The sequence below is a fragment of the Schistocerca piceifrons genome, chromosome 5, assembly GCF_021461385.2.
Source record: "Schistocerca piceifrons isolate TAMUIC-IGC-003096 chromosome 5, iqSchPice1.1, whole genome shotgun sequence".
Lineage (NCBI taxonomy): Eukaryota > Metazoa > Arthropoda > Insecta > Orthoptera > Acrididae > Schistocerca > Schistocerca piceifrons.
The window spans coordinates 517341374-517362292 of NC_060142.1; positions in this window are offsets into that span (position 1 = coordinate 517341374).

The following is a 20919-nucleotide window of genomic DNA, read 5'->3' on the forward strand; positions in this document are numbered from 1 at the left end:
ATATGTCCAGTCATTGTCATTCTGTTGACTTAAATTAAAACATTGCCCAAGGAATACTGTCATCTCTATCTAATTACCTAATCAAATGCAACTTAAATGAAAAAAGGAATTCAAAGTTGCTGGTCATGTTTTGTAACATACAACTATGCATGAAAATTTTATATAATATGTGAACGTATTAAGTTAGGTAGAAGGACGTCGACAATCAAAATTTTCCAACCCACTAACCATTTGAAATACCATAAATATCTGATTTGCCCAAATGACAAAGCTTATAACTGATAATCAGTATCATGCCAGCAGCTCTCTTAATTGATAATTAAATGACGCATATATACAATGACACCCTCAATTACCCAAACTAAACTTACTAAGGTGCTCGACAGAATGCTGAACAATATGAAGAAACAACATTTCTCTCAGGACAGAGTCAACATTGTGGTACACACATCGAATCTGTTAATCTGTCTGGCATTTAATATGTCTCTTTGCCCACTCATACTATTGCATGATCGATATAATTGCGACTCATGCCCTATACCCGATAAATGTTGACAGTATCTAAAAGTATTCTCAGAATATGAGGTAGTACATGATAATATTGGCTATATGTTTGTATTTCCTCATGTACTTTGTAATCGATTTGAAGCTAACTGACACAGTGAGAAACATTAACTATCAAAATATCACAACTGATTTAGGTACAGCCATATTTCAAATCATTTAAGCGAATAACTGAATGTTGAATGAAACATTAAATGTGAGATGAACAGGTGTTCTGGTACACTAAAATCCTGTATCTGTGAAAACATGGTGTGAGTATTAGATTAGTCCGACAATGACAGTTAGAAATAGAAAAGAAATAGAGTAACCCTAAATTACCGGCCTATATCATTAATGTACATATGCAACAGGATTTTTGGAATATGTATTATGTTCGAACAATATGAATTACCTCGGAGAGAGAGATGCCTATTGACACATAGTGCTATCGAAAGGGATTTCAAATTGATTATGTCACAGTTCGAAGTAACTGACGAAAAGTCATTGAGTAAAAAAGTGGTTTGTGGCGATCCACAAGGTAGTGTTATAGGGCCTCTGCTTTCCTTACTTTACAAGCGGTTTAGGAGACGATCTGATCAGCCATCTTAGATTGTTTGTAGATGATGCTGTCGTTTATCGTTTAGTAAAGTCATCAGAACGTCAATACCAATTGCGAAACGATTTAGATAGTATATCCGTATGGTGCAAAAATTAGCAATTGACCCCAAAAGAATGAAACGTATGAGGTGATCCACATGAGAGCTAAAAGGAGTGTTCAAACTTCCGTCATACGATGAATCAGTCAAATGTGAATTCCGTAAAGTTAAATAAACTGGAAAAAACACATGGGACATGTTGTGTGAAAGGCGAACTAAAGGCTGCTTTTTATTGGCAGAACACTTAGAAGCGCTAAAGAGACTGTCTACACTACACTTGTCTGTCCTTTGGAGTACTGCTGCGAGCTGTGAGATTCTTACCAGATAGCACTAACGGAGTACATCGAGAAATTTCAAAGGAAGGGTAACAAATTTTGTCTTATCGAGGAATAGGGAAGAGACTGTCACGGACATGATACAGGATTTTGGGTGGAAATCATTAAAAAAAAGCGTTTCTCATTGTGGCTGGATAGTCTCATGAACTTTCAACCATCAGCTTTCTCCTCTGAATGCAAAAATATTTTCTTGACGCCGACCTAAATTGGGAGAAACGATCATCATAATAAAATAAGGGATGTCAGAGCTCACATGGAAAGATGCAGGTGTTCTTTTCTTTCCGTGCGTTGATCAATAGTGTAATAATAAAGAGTTACTGTGAAGGTAGTTTGAGAAATCCTCCGCCAGATACTTAAGCGTATTTGCAGAGTAGCCATGAATATGTAGATGGAAGTAAACCTTCTGTGGAATCGTAGATTTCTTTATCGTAAACATGTGTAACTTGTCAAATCTACAATGTATTGACAATATGTGTGGTCTCAGAAGCATAACAAACAACATATGTGAAATAAACACTCAGGACAATATTGATATAAATCTTTACATAACGCATAAAACTGAAATGGATTTGATCTTTGGGCTTTACTATCATTTGGAATGTCATAGGGGCACTGGGGTTTACTCTGTCACACAAATATGGGGGGTTCACTTAGGCACGATGCGCAGAGGGTAGGCACTCAGATTAGTTCGATGTATCTATCTGGTCGTTGCTCACAGCATGGGGGTGTCGCATGTGGCAGATGCTGTCAAGACATTGAACAGCAGGTGGACCTCCTTCTCGTCTTTCTTGGTAAAGTCTAGCTTACAGTTGTGTGTCCAGGAACAAGCAGTAAGACGTGTCTCCAAAGTTCATACCAATGTGACTGGCTGCTAGGGCCGCTGATGGCAAAATGACCTCTGTCTTTTGTCATATGTTGCTTGCTGTCTTGGGAGGAACGAGTTAATAGAAAGTTAATAAGTATTTAGTCTGTTAATACTTTCCCATTTCGATGATGCCACACGGTAAATATAATACGTTCGTTTAATTTTCCTGCGAAGAAAAGCTTATTACTCCTACGGATCATGGAATTAAACGTAAGGCATCACGATTAATTGAACTAGCAAGATCTTGGATTCAAGCTGTGGCCCCGCTGTTAGATTGCTCCGTCTTTACATACGTCTTTATTGATCACTTTACATTCTAGCCACTTCTTTTGTTGTCTTTATGCGCAGCTCCTTACTCCCGTGGACAAACTCTCACAACATAAGATTATAGCCTACCACAGTTACCTCTCATTAAAAGATACAGAGCGCAAAGCTGAGCTGAGGTGCCCATTGTGTTACCTTAAGTTTCTTACGATTTACGTACCTCTGTTCCAATAGCTTAAATCTCTCTCACTATTCGTTCAATATTATAAAATCTTGAACAGTCTCGGCACCGTTCATTGTTCCATTTGACCTTCCCTTGTTCTCTGTGCTTTTTCTCTCCTGTGTACTACTAAACAAATAAAACAAATTTCGTAAAGAATACATCTCATATCTTTTTACACGCTGTTGCTGGATATGAGAGTGTTGCAGATAGGGGAACATCATAGTGTTCATCAGCACAAGATGCACTTCCGCAGTCATCGCTCGTCTATGTCACCCTTTTCTCGCCAAACAAGCGTTTCTACCGTCACCAAACACATACCACATTGTAATAAAATAAATAAATAAGTAAAAATATCATCACTCTGAACATAAAACTTTTTCCGACGTTCTCTGCAGTCAAATGCAGCACATAGAAGCCGGAAAATTCATGTCCACTCACATCACTAGTGAGGACTCCATTACACGCCGAACTGAAATCGTGAATTACCAGGATCAGGGAAATGGCAGGGAAGGACTAGGCGCCTTTAACTAACATCATTTACGCTTGAACAAAAACCTTTATTTTAATATCTTTTTGGGAAATGGCAGGTCCCCTTTCACAAACAGTTAAGAAAATTAAAACTGATCTGACAATGCAAAGATGAAGGTTTTCAATATGGTGAATAACACAGCATTTGAATTACAATAATAATAATCTCAGACCAATTAAAAAACGAAGACCTTGACATTATTGGCCTTTTTAAAATTTCTAAATTAAGTAATTTTAAATAAACCAGCAAATCAAAATAAGTAAACAGTTCTAGGGTAATTTCTTCAAAATATTAGGCACAACTGAAAAAGGATTAACATCAAAAGATTTACAATAAACTTATAACAAGGTTACAATATGTACACTCCTGGAAATTGAAATAAGAACACCGTGAATTCATTGTCCCAGGAAGGGGAAACTTTATTGACACATTCCTGGGGTCAGATACATCACATGATCACACTGACAGAACCACAGGCACATAGACACAGGCAACAGAGCATGCACAATGTCGGCACTAGTACAGTGTATATCCACCTTTCGCAGCAATGCAGGCTGCTATTCTCCCATGGAGACGATCGTAGAGATGCTGGATGTAGTCCTGTGGAACGGCTTGCCATGCCATTTCCACCTGGCGCCTCAGTTGGACCAGCGTTCGTGCTGGACGTGCAGACCGCGTGAGACGACGCTTCATCCAGTCCCAAACATGCTCAATGGGGGACAGATCCGGAGATCTTGCTGGCCAGGGTAGTTAACTTACACCTTCTAGAGCACGTTGGGTGGCACGGGATACATGCGGACGTGCATTGTCCTGTTGGAACAGCAAGTTCCCTTGCCGGTCTAGGAATGGTAGAACGATGGGTTCGATGATGGTTTGGATGTACCGTGCACTATTCAGTGTCCCCTCGACGATCACCAGTGGTGTACGGCCAGTGTAGGAGATCGCTCCCCACACCATGATGCCGGGTGTTGGCCCTGTGTGCCTCGGTCGTATGCAGTCCTGATTGTGGCGCTCACCTGCACGGCGCCAAACACGCATACGACCATCATTGGCACCAAGGCAGAAGCGACTCTCATCGCTGAAGACGACACATCTCCATTCGTCCCTCCATTCACGCCTGTCGCGACACCACTGGAGGTGGGCTGCATGATGTTGGGGCGTGAGCGGAAGACGGCCTAACGGTGTGCGGGACCGTAGCCCAGCTTCTTGTAGACGGTTGCGAATGGTCCTCGCCGATACCCCAGGAGCAACAGTGTCCCTAATTTGCTGGGAAGTGGCGGTGCGGTCCCATACGGCACTGCGTAGGATCCTACGGTCTTGGCGTGCATCCGTGCGTCGCTGCGGTCCGGTCCCAGGTCGACTGACACGTGCACCTTCCGCCGACCACTGGCGACAACATCGATGTACTGTGGAGACCTCACGCCCTACGTGTTGAGCAAATCGGCGGTACGTCCACCCGGCCTCCCGCATGCCCACTATATGCCCTCGCTCAAAGTCCGTCAACTGCACATACGGTTCACGTCCACGCTGTCGCGGCATGCTACCAGTGTTAAAGACTGCGATGGAGCTCCGTATGCCACGGCAAACTGGCGGCGGCGGTGCACAAATGCTGCGCAGCTAGCACCATTCGACGGCCAACACCGCGGTTCCTGGTGTGTCCGCTGTGCCGTGCGTGTGATCATTGCTTGTACAGTCCTCTCGCAGTGTCCGGAGCGAGTATGGTGGGTCTGACACACCGGTGTCAATGTGTTCTTTTTTCCATTTCCAGGAGTGTATTAATCGTTAAAGGGAAAACATTTGTGTGAAGCTAGTTAATCAAAGGCCTCTTGGCCGACAGAAAAATGCAAGTGAGATAACGTAAGATGCTCAGCTTCAGCACAGACAGCCAGGACGAGCGACTGCAAACACACAGCAAGCTGCGTTAAGAAATGCTCGATAGCTGTGCACACAGCCGCAACCAAGCGGCGAGTAGCCGCCGACACGAAACCCTCTCCCAGTGACTTAATAAGTGTTGTTGGCAACAAGAAAGATAAGTCACTAGATTATACTACAAGTGAAGTTATGGTTTAACCATGATTCCACTTATAGAACGTTTCCAATAAGCTCATACGCCATAGGAAATAAGCTTCGATATAGTAGGGTGCACGTAAGACGGCGGCTGAGCGAAGCGTTCTGCTCAGAAAGAGTGGGAGAATGCTTGCGACATCGCCAGTTTGCCCTTTCAGAGCAGTCAGCGCTGGAATGCCAGGCGTCAGCTGAGTAGCCTGCTAAGCGGTCACGCCCCTAGCAATGTTATTATTCGTAAGAGTTTCACCATCACAGTGGATATGTTGTATACACAGCAAGAATATTCTACCTATACTTTAATTTTACATTTCAGTCATACGTTGCGAGTAGTTTGTCTCGCTATTTTCGTGGATTCCAATCTCTTTTTGATCTAATAATCTTGATACAGACTTTACCACTGCAGAAGTAATGCTTTTCTCGTCCTTCTACACGATTCTTCTTATTGAGGCGTAACAACGACATTGGTGACACTTCCTAAATGAGGAAGCACTCTCCTTTAGTTCCGACCGAGATCACTTAAAAATTTTGACGGGATATCCGTAATTTTTTCTTTTGTATTGCCATGAAGAAGCAGGTCCTGTACAGATTAATGTATACCGAGCAATATCGTAGATACGTAAATGAACAATATACTACTGATTTTGTAGACAGTGCAATTGTCAGCCACTATTTCAGAATGTCCACACAAAGCAAGAAAACTGACATGCAATGAAATGATTTTAACTGTAGAGCTGGAAATATTGTGCCCATGCAAAAAAGGCAGCAATGAGAATGAATCTTAATAGCAGCTTGACGGTACAGAAATTACAAATAACTCATTTTAGCACGGTATACCTGGACCATCCAAGACAGGCAGTCATATAGGTACATATGTAGTACGCAAGAAAAACCTCACTGATCAGTGTGTAAGAAGGCTGAAATATGTCTGAGTAAAAATATAAACACTGTGCTATGTGCTACTGAACAGTGGCATTAATATAATGTAATTCGAAATAATGCTATATGTCGATCATAAATTTGTGCTTTGTACTGTGTATTCAGGTCAATCTAATGAAATACTCGTGTAACTAATTTTGTACTTGCCCAATTTGTCAAATCATAACAAGACTGTTTTTTTAAAATGTGAAAAATTATTTCCATGTAATTACAATAACTATAGCGATCACTATTCGCCTCTAATGAAATAAAATATAAAACTATAGAATCACGGTTTCAAAGACGGATTCACAACTACTAACAACATGTAATACAACCACAGATCGTACTGCCACACAGAAAAGGCGATTATGAATTTAGTACTTACTAACTTCAAGCCAATAAATCGACGCCATCCTCTTTGCTGTCGGACTGCGATGAATCTAACTCATCGAGGTTTATAACGAAAGTTCCAAGGTACTGTGTCTAATAATTTCTCGTTTATAGTCCTCGCCTGTAATTTTTCTGCATGCCTTACACAGTAAGCTCAGGTACAAATTGTGATGTTCTCGATCGCTGCATGCATAAGACTCTCAACATCTGCAATGTTAAAGGTATTGTTCTTTTCGGCGATGTAAGCTTTCAACAATCCATATCATCTCGATGGGATTGTAATGCCAGTGGTATGGTGGATATCTAATTAGTTGGTGCCCATGTTGCTTAACGATCTCGTCTATCTCATAGGTACGGTAAGCTGGCAAAGAGTGTGACGGATTGTCAGGAATCAATGACCAAGAGATAATATCTGACTTCCTGGTATGGGTAGTTGTCGAGTTTCACTGAGTGGACACTGGCGTTGTCCCTCACAGTAACTTAATTCGGGCGGAGATATGGCAATAATTATTTTGTAAACCATTGGGTGAATACTCTTGGACGTCATCTCCCTATGATAGTTCTCAGAGCTCTTTGACTTTAAGCCTTAAATATTACCTTACTTTCAGGAGTAAAGCCTGTGTCCGCTGAACCTGCATGCCTGCATGTACAATAATAAGTCGACTGCCTTTACTCATTGGAACAGTAAGACCACCAAGTCCTTCGCTCACTTCCCAGTACATTGGCCTTGCGTGGTTTTGATTTACATACGTTTCGTCGATACAATAAACGCGAGATGTCCCACTGTCTCCAGTCTCCTGCATTCTTCTTAAAAATACAGTCCTTGCAGCTACAATATCACTTCTCTCCGTAGGGAATTTTTTTCCATCGTTCATCTTACTATATCCAAAGCCCATTTCCTTTAGTATGCATAGTATTTTCCATCGACTGCCGTTAAAACTTAATTTCTCTTTCATTCGGGAAACTAAATTGTCTGTAGTCCGTGCCGCCGTTGGATAAGCAGCTGCAGCAGCAAGTCGTACACTCCTAGCTCACTCATTTGCTACATAGTTTAATTCTTAATTTCTTTACGTGTTTTTGGTACTTGCATTGTCTAATTTTTTGTGGCGGTGTTCGTAGCGACAAACACTTAGCTGTAGAAATGGCTTACGAAGTCACCGCCACACTTTTAATAGCGGGCCGACCGGTCCGCTGGAACAGTAAACAGAAAGATGAAACCCCAAACACTCTGATTAAATAAAAGTCGGTACTTATCTTTATTAATGAAGATACAGAAACACAGTAGTTAACTCGGTGTCTACAGAAATCTGTCTAGTTCGAGTCGGAGCGGCTAGGTCAGCGTCGGCTGACGACAAACAACAACTCTGCTGCGATGAACACACAACTGACTAGCAAGTACACAATTCGGTGGCGAGTATACAACTGAGCGGCGAATCCAGAACTGTCCTAGCGCTCGCGACTCCAACGCTTAAGAAGCCAGAAGCCAGCGGTGGCGCGCGCAGACTTGCGGCGATTTCCTGTATCGCTGGCGCTGCTTATGCGGACGGCGTCCGGACTTTGATGCTGCCAACCTTTTGGCAGCGCGCTCGGGTGGCATTACTGGCTAGGATATAACACTCCTCCCCCCCAAATCGCCGCACCGTCGTTGAATAATGACGTGGCGAGTGTCGACGGCGGGGGAGGGGTCTGGCCGCAGGCGTAGCAGAAGAGACCGGGGTGGAGACTGTTGTCGGTGGCAGTCCCCGGTCCGCACCCCAGCATTGGCTGCGCGGGGCCTCGGGAAACACCGACTGAAAACCGAGGTCAGGGTGCACGCCTGTGACCGCGGGCGCAGCTTCTGGTACTGGACGCGACGGGGCGTCGGAACCCACGAAGAGAGGCAGCGGCTCCTGACGCTGCGTCGACGGCTGCTGAGTGGGCGCCGGACAAGGCGCTGCGGTGTCAGACTCCTTGGGGGTGCCCAAGGAAAGCGGCTGCAGGACAGGCTGCACAGCCACCGCTTGGGAAGGCGGCCCGGCTGAGGGGTCGACGTCCATCAGCTCCGAAGGCGGTGGCGACTGAAGAGGGACCGCAGGCGCCGGAGCGACTACCTGGGGCGCTCCCGGATGAAGCTGCACGGGAGGCATCAACGGGACGGGCTGTCGGCGTGGCAGCGGCGACGGCTGCTGCTGCTGCTGCCCTGGGGGCGGCAGCGAAGTCGGAAGGCGCGGCTGGAACCCGCCGCGGACCAAATCTGTGGACAAAGAACGAGCGGCAGAATCCGGGCGGTCAGCGCGGCGCAACTGGTTCTGATGCCTCCTGTGCACCCCAGTAGCACCTTGAACAGTATAAAAACCGCGACCCTGGACACTTATCACGGTACCACGTTCCCAACGACGATGACCGTGATAAACTCTGAAAAAAACGGCGTCGTTGCGCTGAAAACGCGTGCGATGCTCAGAAGCGGCGGGTCGATCCGGGGGGGTGCAACAACCGTAGTAGGGTGCGATGACGACGGCCGTGGAGAAGCTCCGCAGGCGAAGGGCCGTCGCGTGGCGTGGTCCGGTACGACGACAGGAACGTGATGAGGGCCTGCTGACGAGAGTGCGTAGCACGAAGGCGGTCCATATGATCCTTGAATGTGCGTACAAAACGTTCCGCTGCACCATTCGATTGAGGGTGGAACGGCGGAGTAAGAACATGGCGAATGCCATTGGCAGAATAAAAACTTTCAAATTCAGCAGAGGTAAATTGTGGACCATTGTCAGACACTAAAACTTCTGGAAGACCCTCAATACAAAAAATTGAAGTCAACGCCTGTATAGTTTGTGCAGACGTTGTAGACTGCATGGGCACAACAAACGGAAAATTACTAAATGCATCTATCACGATGAGCCAACGAGAATTCCAATATGGACCAGCAAAATCAATATGTACTCGCTGCCAGGGACCGGCAGGGCGTGCCCACTCAAAATAGCGTTGAAGCGGAGCAGCTTGGTGTTCGGCACACGTCGAACAATCTGTAGACATCTGCGTAATCTGCTTATCAATGCCGATCCATGTACAATGACGGCGGGCAAGCTGCTTGGTGCGGACCACTCCCCAATGACCTTGATGCAACAAGTCGAGGACCTTGGATTGGAGCACTTGGGGAACCACTACACGAAGCTGGTCATTCTCGGTGCGTAACAGCAAAACTCCGTGCGAAACAGACAACAGATGACGTTGCGGATAATAGCGACGAACCACAGGATCCGATATGTCCTTTGCCTTGGACGGCCAACCACGTTGAACAAAACGTAATAGTAAACTCAGATGAGGATCCGTAGCTGTCTCACGTGCCACCTGACGATAATCAATCGGAAAATCCCGGAGGGATTGATGCTCATCGGCGTCAATCTGATGGCAAGAGTCTTCAGAGGAATCGAAGACATCATCCGCAGGAATCGGCAATCTAGAAAGCGCGTCAGCATTTGCATGCTGAGCTGTAAGGCGATACAGTATCTCATACCGGTATTGTGATAACAAAAGAGCCCAACGTTGTAGTCTCTGAGCTGTCCGCTGAGGAACTGGTTTAGACGGATGAAACAGTGACATCAGGGGCTTGTGATCTGTTACTAAATAGAATGGTCTACCATAGAGGTAGTGATGGAATTTTGTGACACCGAACACAATAGCCAACGCTTCCTTGTCCAATTGGCTATAATTACACTGAGCTTTTTTTAGCAATTTAGATGCGAACGCAATAGGACGTTCGGTGTTACCGACGCGGTGAGACAACACAGCACCGAGGCCGTAAGAAGAGGCATCACAAGCTAATACCAGAGGCTTGTTAGGGTCGTAATGGACCAGACAACGATCATTCAATAAAGCCTCTTTAAGCTGCTGAAAGGCTGATTGGCAATCAGCTGACCACACAAACGGAACATTCTTACGGCGAAGACGATGCAACGGTGCAGCAATCTGTGATGCATTAGGTATAAACCTAATATAATATGTCAATTTGCCAAGAACTGCTTGCAATTCATGCAGATTGCGAGAGGCGGGCAAATCACGAATAGCTGCTAAATGTGACTGGGAGGGATGAATGCCTTGAGCATTAATAACATGTCCCAGATACTCCAGCTCCGTAAGGAAAAATGAACATTTATCGATGTTGCAACGTAGGCCTGCCTGAGACAACACTTTAAACAAACACTCCAAATTACGGAAATGTTCAGCAGGCGTCCGACCGGACACAACAATATCGTCTAAATAGTTGCAACACGATGGCACATTAGCCAGAAGTTGTGACAAAAAACGCTGAAAAACAGCTGGAGCTGACGCACAACCAAAAGGCAAACGCAGAAAACGGAACAACCCCAACGACGTGTTTATGACAAAATACTGTTGTGATTGCTCGTCGAGGGGCAATTGCAAATATGCTTCACGGAGATCAATTTTGGAAAAGAAACGAGCTTCCCCTAACTTATCCATCAGCTCGTCCGGTCTAGGCAAAGGAAAAGAATCAATGACAGTCTGAGGATTAACTGTCGACTTAAAATCAGCACGCAAACGTAACTTGCCAGACGGTTTCTTTATAATAACTAAGGGAGAAGCCCACTGGCTCGCTGAAACGGGTTGAATAACACCGTTGTTTTGCCAACGACGAAGTTCATCTTCTACAGGTGCCCGGAGGGCGTGAGGCACTGGACGAGCACGAAAAAATCGAGGCTGAGCATTATCTTTTAACGTAATATGAGCGGCAAAGTTTGCAGCACAACCTAGTTCGTCTTTAAATATGTCACTGTATCGTTTACACAAATCGGTTATGCTGTCTTGAGGAACAACAACAAAATTAATTTGCAACACATTGTCTTGGATAGACAGGCCAAACAAGTCAAAACAGTCTAATCCGAAAATGTTTACACTGTCTGTAGCGCGGAGCACTGTGAATGAAACTGTTTTTGTATTGCCACGGAATGTGGCTGGCACGCTACATACACCTAACACAGGAATTTGTTCTCCACTATAAGTAGCCAAAGAATGTTTTGCCGCTGAAAGTTTAGGGCGGCCGATAGCCGCATACGTAGCACTATTTATGAGAGTCACAGACGCATCAGTGTCTAATTGAAAATTGAAGGTCTTATCCTGGATGCGTAGCTTCACAAATAGTTTATTACACTGTCTCTGGATCGGTGCAGTGGAGGCGGAAGACACAAAATCAGCGCGTTTAGCGCGTGTTCGCTGCTTACGACAACTCGTGGGTTGGGCGGGTGGAACAACAACTCCCACTTCACTTGCAGTCTGTACCTTACTTTTCACAGCGTTTGAATTACGCTTGGGTCGCATAGCAGAGGGCTGGGTGGGTGGCTTTTTGCGAACAAGTTTATTACCCACACGAACCGTGGAAGAGTCTTTAAACGCGACCTTCTGGGCGGGCTGGCTTTGAAGAACATGAATATCCATGGGCTGGGCAGCACTAGAATTGTACTTGCGTTTACGCAAATAAACAGTCTGGATGTGTCCTTTCCTTTGACAAAAGTGACAAACCGCGTTTCTTAACGGGCAACGTTCACGAGGATGAGCAAGAACACACTTAGGGCAAGACTTAACTCTATCATTTTGCACACGCGGCTGACGAATGTGTTTAACATGACGCGGCCGGCTAGTGTTTACAGTCTGACTCTGCCGGTGGGGCCGCGGGCGTGACAGAACTTGCTTAGCACAGGCAATTTGAGAAATACATGGCTGATCTAACTCACACTCAGCATAGTCAAAAGTATCTTGGGCTTCAATGATGTTCATCACAGTCTCTAATGACGGGTCAGGCAACTTTAAGATAGCAGCACGAATACGAGAATCTGCAATGTTTTGAGTAATAGCGTCTCTTAACATGACATCACTGTAGGAAGCTCCACACACACAATTAAATCGGCACTGACGGGTGAGGCCCCGTAAATCTGTTAACCACTGTTTATTAGATTGATGTGGCAGTTTCTTTAATCTGAAGAACTTGAATCTGGCTGCTGCCACATGAACTAGCGACTCGAAATACTCAGCAAGCTTGTTAACAACAACGTCATAGTCTAAAGCTTCTGGCTGGGATTCCGGGAACAACTTACAAAGTAGTCGATAGACTTCCACGCCTGCAGTGGAAATTAAATAAAGCTGCCGCTCAGTACCTGTGATTTTGTAGACTGTCATGTGCGCCTGCAACTGCGCGAAATATTCTCGCCATTCTTCTCTTGATGCATCAAAAGCACGGAACTGTGGTGCTGCCTGTGCTTGTTCCTTTTGTGTTGGAGGATTAGCCGCTTGTTTGGCGATTGCTTCCACCAGACTTTGTATTTGCTGACTCTGTAACAAGATCAACTGTTGTAATTCGGCAGACATAATGAACACAAATTAAACCAGCCCCCAAAAGTTTATCGCTATAATTAGTATAACCAGAAACAAGTTGAACCAGCCCTGCACACGAGTTCGGAAGTCCTCGTCGCCAGTTTTGTGGCGGTGTTCGTTGCGACAACCAATTCGCTGTAGAAACGGCTTACGAAGTCACCGCCACACTTTTAATAGCGGGCCGACCGGTCCGCTGGAACAGTAAAGAGAAAGATGAAACCCCAAACACTCTGATTAAATAAAAGTCGGTACTTATCTTTATTAATGAAGATACAGAAACACAGTAGTGAACTCGGTGTCTACAGAAATCTGTCTAGTTCGAGTCGGAGCGGCTAGGTCAGCGTCGGCTGACGACAAACAACAACTCTGCTGCGATGAACACACAACTGACTAGCAAGTACACAATTCGGTGGCGAGTATACAAATGAGCGGCGAATCCAGAACTGTCCTAGCGCTCGCGACTCCAGCGCTTAAGAAGCCAGAAGCCAGCGGTGGCGCGCGCAGACTTGCGGCGATTTCCTGTATCGCTGGCGCTGCTTATGCGGACGGCGTCCGGACTTTGATGCTGCCAACCTTTTGGCAGCGCGCTCGGATGGCATTACTGGCTAGGATATAACATAATTCATAAATTTCTGGCGCATTATAGTATTTGAGAGTTGTAGCATCGCGTTTTAGTACCTGAATAGTGTAAATTCGCGTAGTCGTTTGTCTTCTGTTTTTGTTTTGAACGGCCAGTGTCGGTTGGTCAGTTGGTCAGTGTGCTCCGTGCCGCTGTTGGATAAGCAGCAAGTCGTATACTCCTAGCTCACTCATTTGCTACATAGTTTAATTCTTAATTTCTTTGCGTGTTTTTGGTACTTGCATTGTCTAATTCATTAATTTCTGGCGTATTATAGTATTTGAGAGTTGTAGCATCGCGTTTTAGTACCTGAATAGTGTAAAATCGCGTAGTCTCCTTCCGCCGCCAAGCAGTGTGTCAGCAGCATTACTGCATTTACTAGGCAATCTTGTATTTTAATAACCGTTTAAATTTTGTGTCGATTTGTTTGCGCTCTCTGTAGATTAGTTCAGACGTTCTTTGCACAACAGATTTTAGCATGGATAGGGATTGCAACTGCTGTGTTCGGATGCAGGCTGAGTTGGCATCCCTTCGCTCCCAGCTTCAGGCAGTGTTGGCTTCGGTCACACAATTTGAGGCTGTTGCCAATGGGCATCACTGTGGGGTTCCGGATGGGGGTTTGTCTGGGACGGCCAACTCGTCCCACGCATCCCCCGATCGGACTACGACTGTGGTTGCCCGGGATACTGCCCGCATTGAGGCTGATCCCTCAGCTGTGGTAGAGTGGGAGGTCGTCTCAAGGCGTGGCAGGGGGCGAAAGACATTCCGGAGGGCTGAACGGAAGGCCTCTCCAGTTTGTCTGACGAACCGGTTTCAGGCTCTGTCTCAGGCTGATACTGATCTTCGGCCTGACATGGCTGCTTGTCCTGTTCCAGAGGTTGCCCCTCAGTCTGCAAGATCCGGGCGGTCGCAGAGGGTGGGCTTACTGGTAGTTGGGAGTTCCAACGTCAGGCGCGTAATCGGGCCCCTTAGGGATATGGCAGCAAGAGAGGGGAAGAAAACCAATGTGCACTCCGTGTGCATACCGGGTGGAGTCATTCCAGATGTGGAAAGGGTCCTTCCGGATGCCATGAAGGGTACAGGGTGCACCCATCTGCAGGTGGTCGCTCATGTCGGCACCAATGATGTGTGTCGCTATGGATCCGAGGAAATCCTCTCTGGCTTCCGGCGGCTATCTGATTTGGTGAAGACTGCCAGTCTCGCTAGCGGGATGAAAGCAGAGCTCACCACCTGCAGCATCGTCGACAGGACTGACTGCGGACCTTTGGTACAGAGCCGAGTGGAGGGTCTGAATCAGAGGCTGAGACGGTTCTGCGACCGTGTGGGCTGCAGATTCCTCGACTTGCGCCATAGGGTGGTGGGGTTTCGGGTTGCGCTGGATAGGTCAGGAGTCCACTACACGCAACAAGCGGCTACACGGGTAGCAGGGTTTGTGTGGCGTGGGCTGGGCGGTTTTTTAGGTTAGATGGCCTTGGGCAAGTACAGAAAGGGCAACAGCCTCAACGGGTGCAGGGCAAAGTGAGAACATGCGGGGAACAAGCAGCAATCGGTATTGTAATTGTAAACTGTCGAAGCTGCGTTGGTAAAGTACCGGAACTTCAAGCGCTGATAGAAAGCACCGAAGCCGAAATCGTTATAGGTACAGAAAGCTGGTTGAAGCCAGAGATAAATTCTGCCGAAATTTTTACAAAGGTACAGACGGTGTTTAGAAAGGATAGATTGCATGCAACCGGTGGTGGAGTGTTTGTCACTGTTAGTAGTAGTTTATCCTGTAGTGAAATAGAAGTGGATAGTTCCTGTGAATTATTATGGGTGGAGGTTACAATCAACAACCGAGCTAGGTTAATAATTGGCTCCTTTTACCGACCTCCCGACTCAGCAGCATTAGTGGCAGAACAACTGAGAGAAAATTTGGAATACATTTCACATAAATTTTCTCAGCATGTTATAGTCTTAGGTGGAGATCTCAATTTACCAGATATAGACTGGAGCACTCAGATGTTTAAGACGGGTGGTAGGGACAGAGCATCAAGTGACATTATACTGAGTGCACTATCCGAAAATTACCTCGAGCAATTAAACAGAGAACCGACTCGTGGAGATAACATCTTGGACCTACTGATAACAAACAGACACGAACTTTTCGACTCTGTATGTACAGAATAGGGAATCAGTGATCATAAGGCCGTTGCAGCATCCCTGAATATGGAAGTTAGTAGGAATATAAAAAAAGGGAGGAAGGTTTATCTGTTTAGCAAGAGTAATGGAAGGCAGATTTCAGACTACCTAACAGATCAAAACGAAAATTTCTGTTCCGACACTGACAATGTTGAGTGTTTATGGAAAAGGTTCAAGGCAATCGTAAAATGCGTTTTAGACAGATACGTGCCGAGTAAAACTGTGAGGGACGGGAAAAACCCAGCGTGGCACAACAACAAAGTTAGGAAACTACTGCGAAAGCAAAGAGAGCTTCACTCCAATTTTAAATGCAGCCAAAACCTCTCAGACAAACAGAAGCTAAACGATGTCGAAGTTAGCGTAAGGAGGGCTATGCGTGAAGCATTCAGTGAATTCGAAAGAAAAACTCTATGTACCGACTTGACAGAAAATCCTAGGAAGTTCTGGTCTTACGTTAAATCAGTAAGTGGCTCGAAACAGCATATCCAGACACTCCGGGATGATGATGGCATTGAAACAGAGGATGACATGCGTAAAGTTGGAATACTAAACACCTTTTTCCAAAGCTGTTTCACAGAGGAAGACCGCACTGCAGTTCCTTCTCTAAATCCTCGCACAAACGAAAAAATGGCTGACATGGAAATAAGTGTCCAAGGAATAGAAAAGCAACTGGAATCATTCAACAGAGGAAAGTCCACTGGACCTGACGGGATACCAATTCGATTCTACACAGAGTACGCGAAAGAACTTGCCCCCCTTCTAACAGCCGTGTGCCGCAAGTCTCTAGAGGAACGGAAGGTTCCAAATGATTGGAAAAGAGCACAGGTAGTCCCAGTCTTCAAGAACGGTCGTCGAGCAGATGCGCAAAACTATAGACCTATATCTCTGACGTCGATCTGTTGTAGAATTTTAGAACATGTTTTTTGCTCGAGTATCATGTCGTTTTTGGAAACCCAGAATCTACTATGTAGGAATCAACATGGATTCCGGAAACAGCGATCGTGTGAGATCCAACTCGCTTTATTTGTTCATGAGACCCAGAAAATATTAGATACAGGCTCCCAGGTAGATGCTATTTTTCTTGACTTCCGGAAGGCGTTCGATACAGTTCCGCACTGTCGCCTGATAAACAAAGTAAGAGCCTACGAAATATCAGACCAGCTGTGTGGCTGGATTGAAGAGTTTTTAGCAAACAGAACACAGCATGTTGTTCTCAATGGAGAGACGTCTACAGACGTTAAAGTAACCTCTGGCGTGCCACAGGGGAGTGTTATGGGACCATTGCTTTTCACAATATATATAAATGACCTAGTAGATAGTGTCGGAAGTTTGCGGATGATGCTGTAGTATACAGAGAAGTTGCAGCATTAGAAAATTGCAGCGAAATGCAGGAAGATCTATAGCGGATAGGCACTTGGTGCAGGGAGTGGCAACTGACCCTTAACATAGACAAATGTAATGTATTGCGAATACATAGAAAGAAGGATCCTGTATTGTATGATTATATGATAGCGGAACAAACACTGGTAGCAGTTACTTCTGTAAAATATCTGGGAGTATGCGTGCGGAACGATTTGAAGTGGAATGATAATGTAAAATTAATTGTTGGTAAGGCGGGTATCAGGTTGAGAGTCATTGGGAGAGTCCTTAGAAAATGTAGTCCATCAACAAAGGAGGTGGCTTACTAAACACTCGTTCGACCTATACTTGAGTATTGCTCATCAGTGTGGGATCCGTACCAGATCGGGTTGACGGAGGAGATAGAGAAGATCCAAAGAAGAGCGGCGCGTTTCGTCACAGGGTTATTTGGTAACCGTGATAGCGTTACGGAGATGTTTAGCAAACTCAAGTGGTAGACTCTGCAAGAGAGGCGCTCTGTATCGCGGTGTAGCTTGCTCGCCGGGTTTCGAGAGGGTGCGTTTCTGGATGAGGTATCGAATATATTGCTTCCCCCTACTTATACCTCCCGAGGAGATCACGAATGTAAAATGAGAGTGATTAGAGCGCGCACGGAAGCTTTCAGACAGTTGTTCTTCCAGCGAACCGTACGCGACTGGAACAGGAAAGGGAGGTAATGACAGTGGCACGTAAAGTGCCCTCCCCCACACACCGTTGGGTGGCTTGCGGAGTATCAATGTAGATGTAGATGTAGATGTATTCGGTTCTCGAATACGTATCAAATATCGTCCGACGCAAACCATTTTTTTGAGAAATCATTCAGATCCCGTACTTTCTTTTTACGTTTTCACCGCATCCTTGACGATTTAAAAGATGGCGACCCACTGGCTTTGATAGACGCGTTCGCTTCACTGGAGATGCGCTGCACAGTTCGCAGTCTCATACCGTACGTCTCAGCTGTTCTCGCCTGGCTGTTGGCAACGTTGAGGCAACCACCACATGGCGCCGGGTCGTCTGCTTCCGCCTCCCCTTCGGAGAAACAGTACACTTCGAATACTGTGGCTCTTACTTGCTTATGTACCACCTGACACTTTTCTGATCCGTCAGCCATAACCCTTCGCAAACAGTATAACCATCCACCACGTACACTGGAGAAGAAATCACCTCTAGACTTTTAAATCACACACAGCAACGCGTGAAACAGACTGAAGTGGCGGAATCACGATATTGGTTGGAGTGCCACATCTACTGCGCACCACCCCACCACCCTCCGCCTTAGCTGCACACAGCCATAACTGAGAACTACAGAAAGGAAGTTGTAATTTCTTCCAGGAAGGAACATATTAAACAAATCGCTCAGGTCTTGCCGTTAACTGGAGCCAACAACATACTTATAAAGTCTGGAAATAGTGATACCACAGCCCAGCAGCTTTTAAAACATCGTGAAAAAATTTTTAAAGCTTGAAACAGCTGGCTTTCTTGCATAAGAATTTTAAAACCAACAAAGTTCTTTCTCTTAAACTACATAAGGCGAAGGCCCCTAGTATAGCTGTGCATGACAACTGGACACATTATATAACTATAGCAACATTAACTACGCCAAATCTTTTGAGAGAGAACGCTGGCCAACAGATTAAGACAAGTTACTTCAAAATTACACCGAGTAGACAGGGTGATATACAATTTCTAAAATCACAGAGCCAAAAAAAAAAAAAAAGCAAAAAACGAGGTGTGCATGATGACTCAGTGACCATAAACACGCGAATCTGTTCAAACAGCTTGCGGAGCGGGAGCAGCTAGTTGCGCACAACGTGAGCGAACGAGACCTTCGTCTGCTGCCTAGTCCTGGCGCAAAAGAGTGAACGGCGACCCGGAAATACGTCGTTCCGATTCGCACTGCGGGTCCGTTGCCCTAAACTCTGCTGCTGCCCCCGGCTCCACACTGTTCGAAAACTACCTGTCAACAGCCTGCCCCGTGCTCTCTCTCCCTAGATGCGACCCTAGCAACCGCTTTTGAAGACTAGGAGAGGCAGCGATAAACGCACAAGGAAGCCATCAACATCAAAGCCAGATAAAAGTTATAAGTTATCAGTAGTTGAATGAGCCAACATGGCTCACAAATTATCGTCTATAAAGCTGGTCGGTGTCGACGGAATACACAATCAGACTATACAACTATCAGTATCTGTATCTGATCCATTGCAACAGCCGTCCAACTTGAGGCAAACACGTAATACGTTATGTATCTCTTAATGTTCATATCAGTATGAACCGCAATTTCGATATTCCGAAATGACCAGAACACAGCTTTGTGCTCCCACCTTATCAACACCCTTAGGCTAAAATTAATCAATATGATAGAAGGAAAGACTCGTGGGAAGAGAAGAAAGGCCGGCCGGAGAGGCCGAGAGGTTCTAGGCGCTTCAGTCTGGAACCGCGCGACCGCTACGGTCGTAGATTCGAATCCTGCCTCGGGCGTAGATGTGTGTGATGTCCTTAGGTTAGTTAGGTTTAAGTAGTTCTAAGTTCTAGGGGACTGATGACCTCAGAAGTTAAGTCCCATAGTGCTCAGAGCCATTTGAACCATTTTGAAGAAAGAAACATACACAATTTCCACACAAATCGTAGACAAAATAACCATAAACAAATAATCCTTTATAAATACTCATGACCATGAGTAATCTTCTTCTCTTTACAACACACAGAAATCTATTCCTTTCTTCCTGCCACTGATTACATGATTCATTTCTACCACAGGCGGCGCCTGTCGCCTGCATGTGAACTCTGCTGTATTCGCAGTTTGTGCATCTGTTACCTTGAATAACTTCATTGCTAAACTGCAGGCCTCTACGGTAAGATTAGTGAAATGAAATGATCCTATTGGCATTTAGTGCCCGTGATATTCCATTCGGGGTTCGGCCGCAGTATTGCAAGTCTTTTTAGTTGACGCCACTTCGACGACTTACGTCTCAATGATGTTGAAGGACACGCACAACACCAGTCCCCTGTCGAATATCGAACCCGGCACCCCTTGCGTGGTAGGCGGTAACGCTACCGCTGCGCTACGGAGACGGACAGTATGATCAGTGTAATTTCATTGATTATTTTGAGATGTGCGTGTTCCATATCCCTTGTTACAAGAACGCCGTCGTCTTCTTTCTTTTCTCTCCTTGCACTCTATCTGCCACAGGTCCGCCCGTCATCTGATAAATTCATTATTTACAATCTTTTGTCCATTTATGGACCAACGAAATTTATTAGGCAGCTTGTCATCGCACAACCAGTGATCTTGTGATGGAGTAGGGTTCGTCAAGACATAAATTCTTTCCACTTCGTTGTGCAAGAGTACAGGTTTCTTGAATCCTGTCTCTATCAACACCTACAAACATCCATTACTTCCCACTCAATAACATTTTGTTTCGCGGGGGGCGTAAATCTCAAAAGACTCCTCTCAGAAAGCCGCAAAAGACGTTCACTGCCTGATTACTGGTAACGGCCTGTTGAGTGCAGTTGGGTCTACATGCGACACTGAATAACCGAGAAGTGGTCCTGGTCATTTCGGTGGGTGACTGAT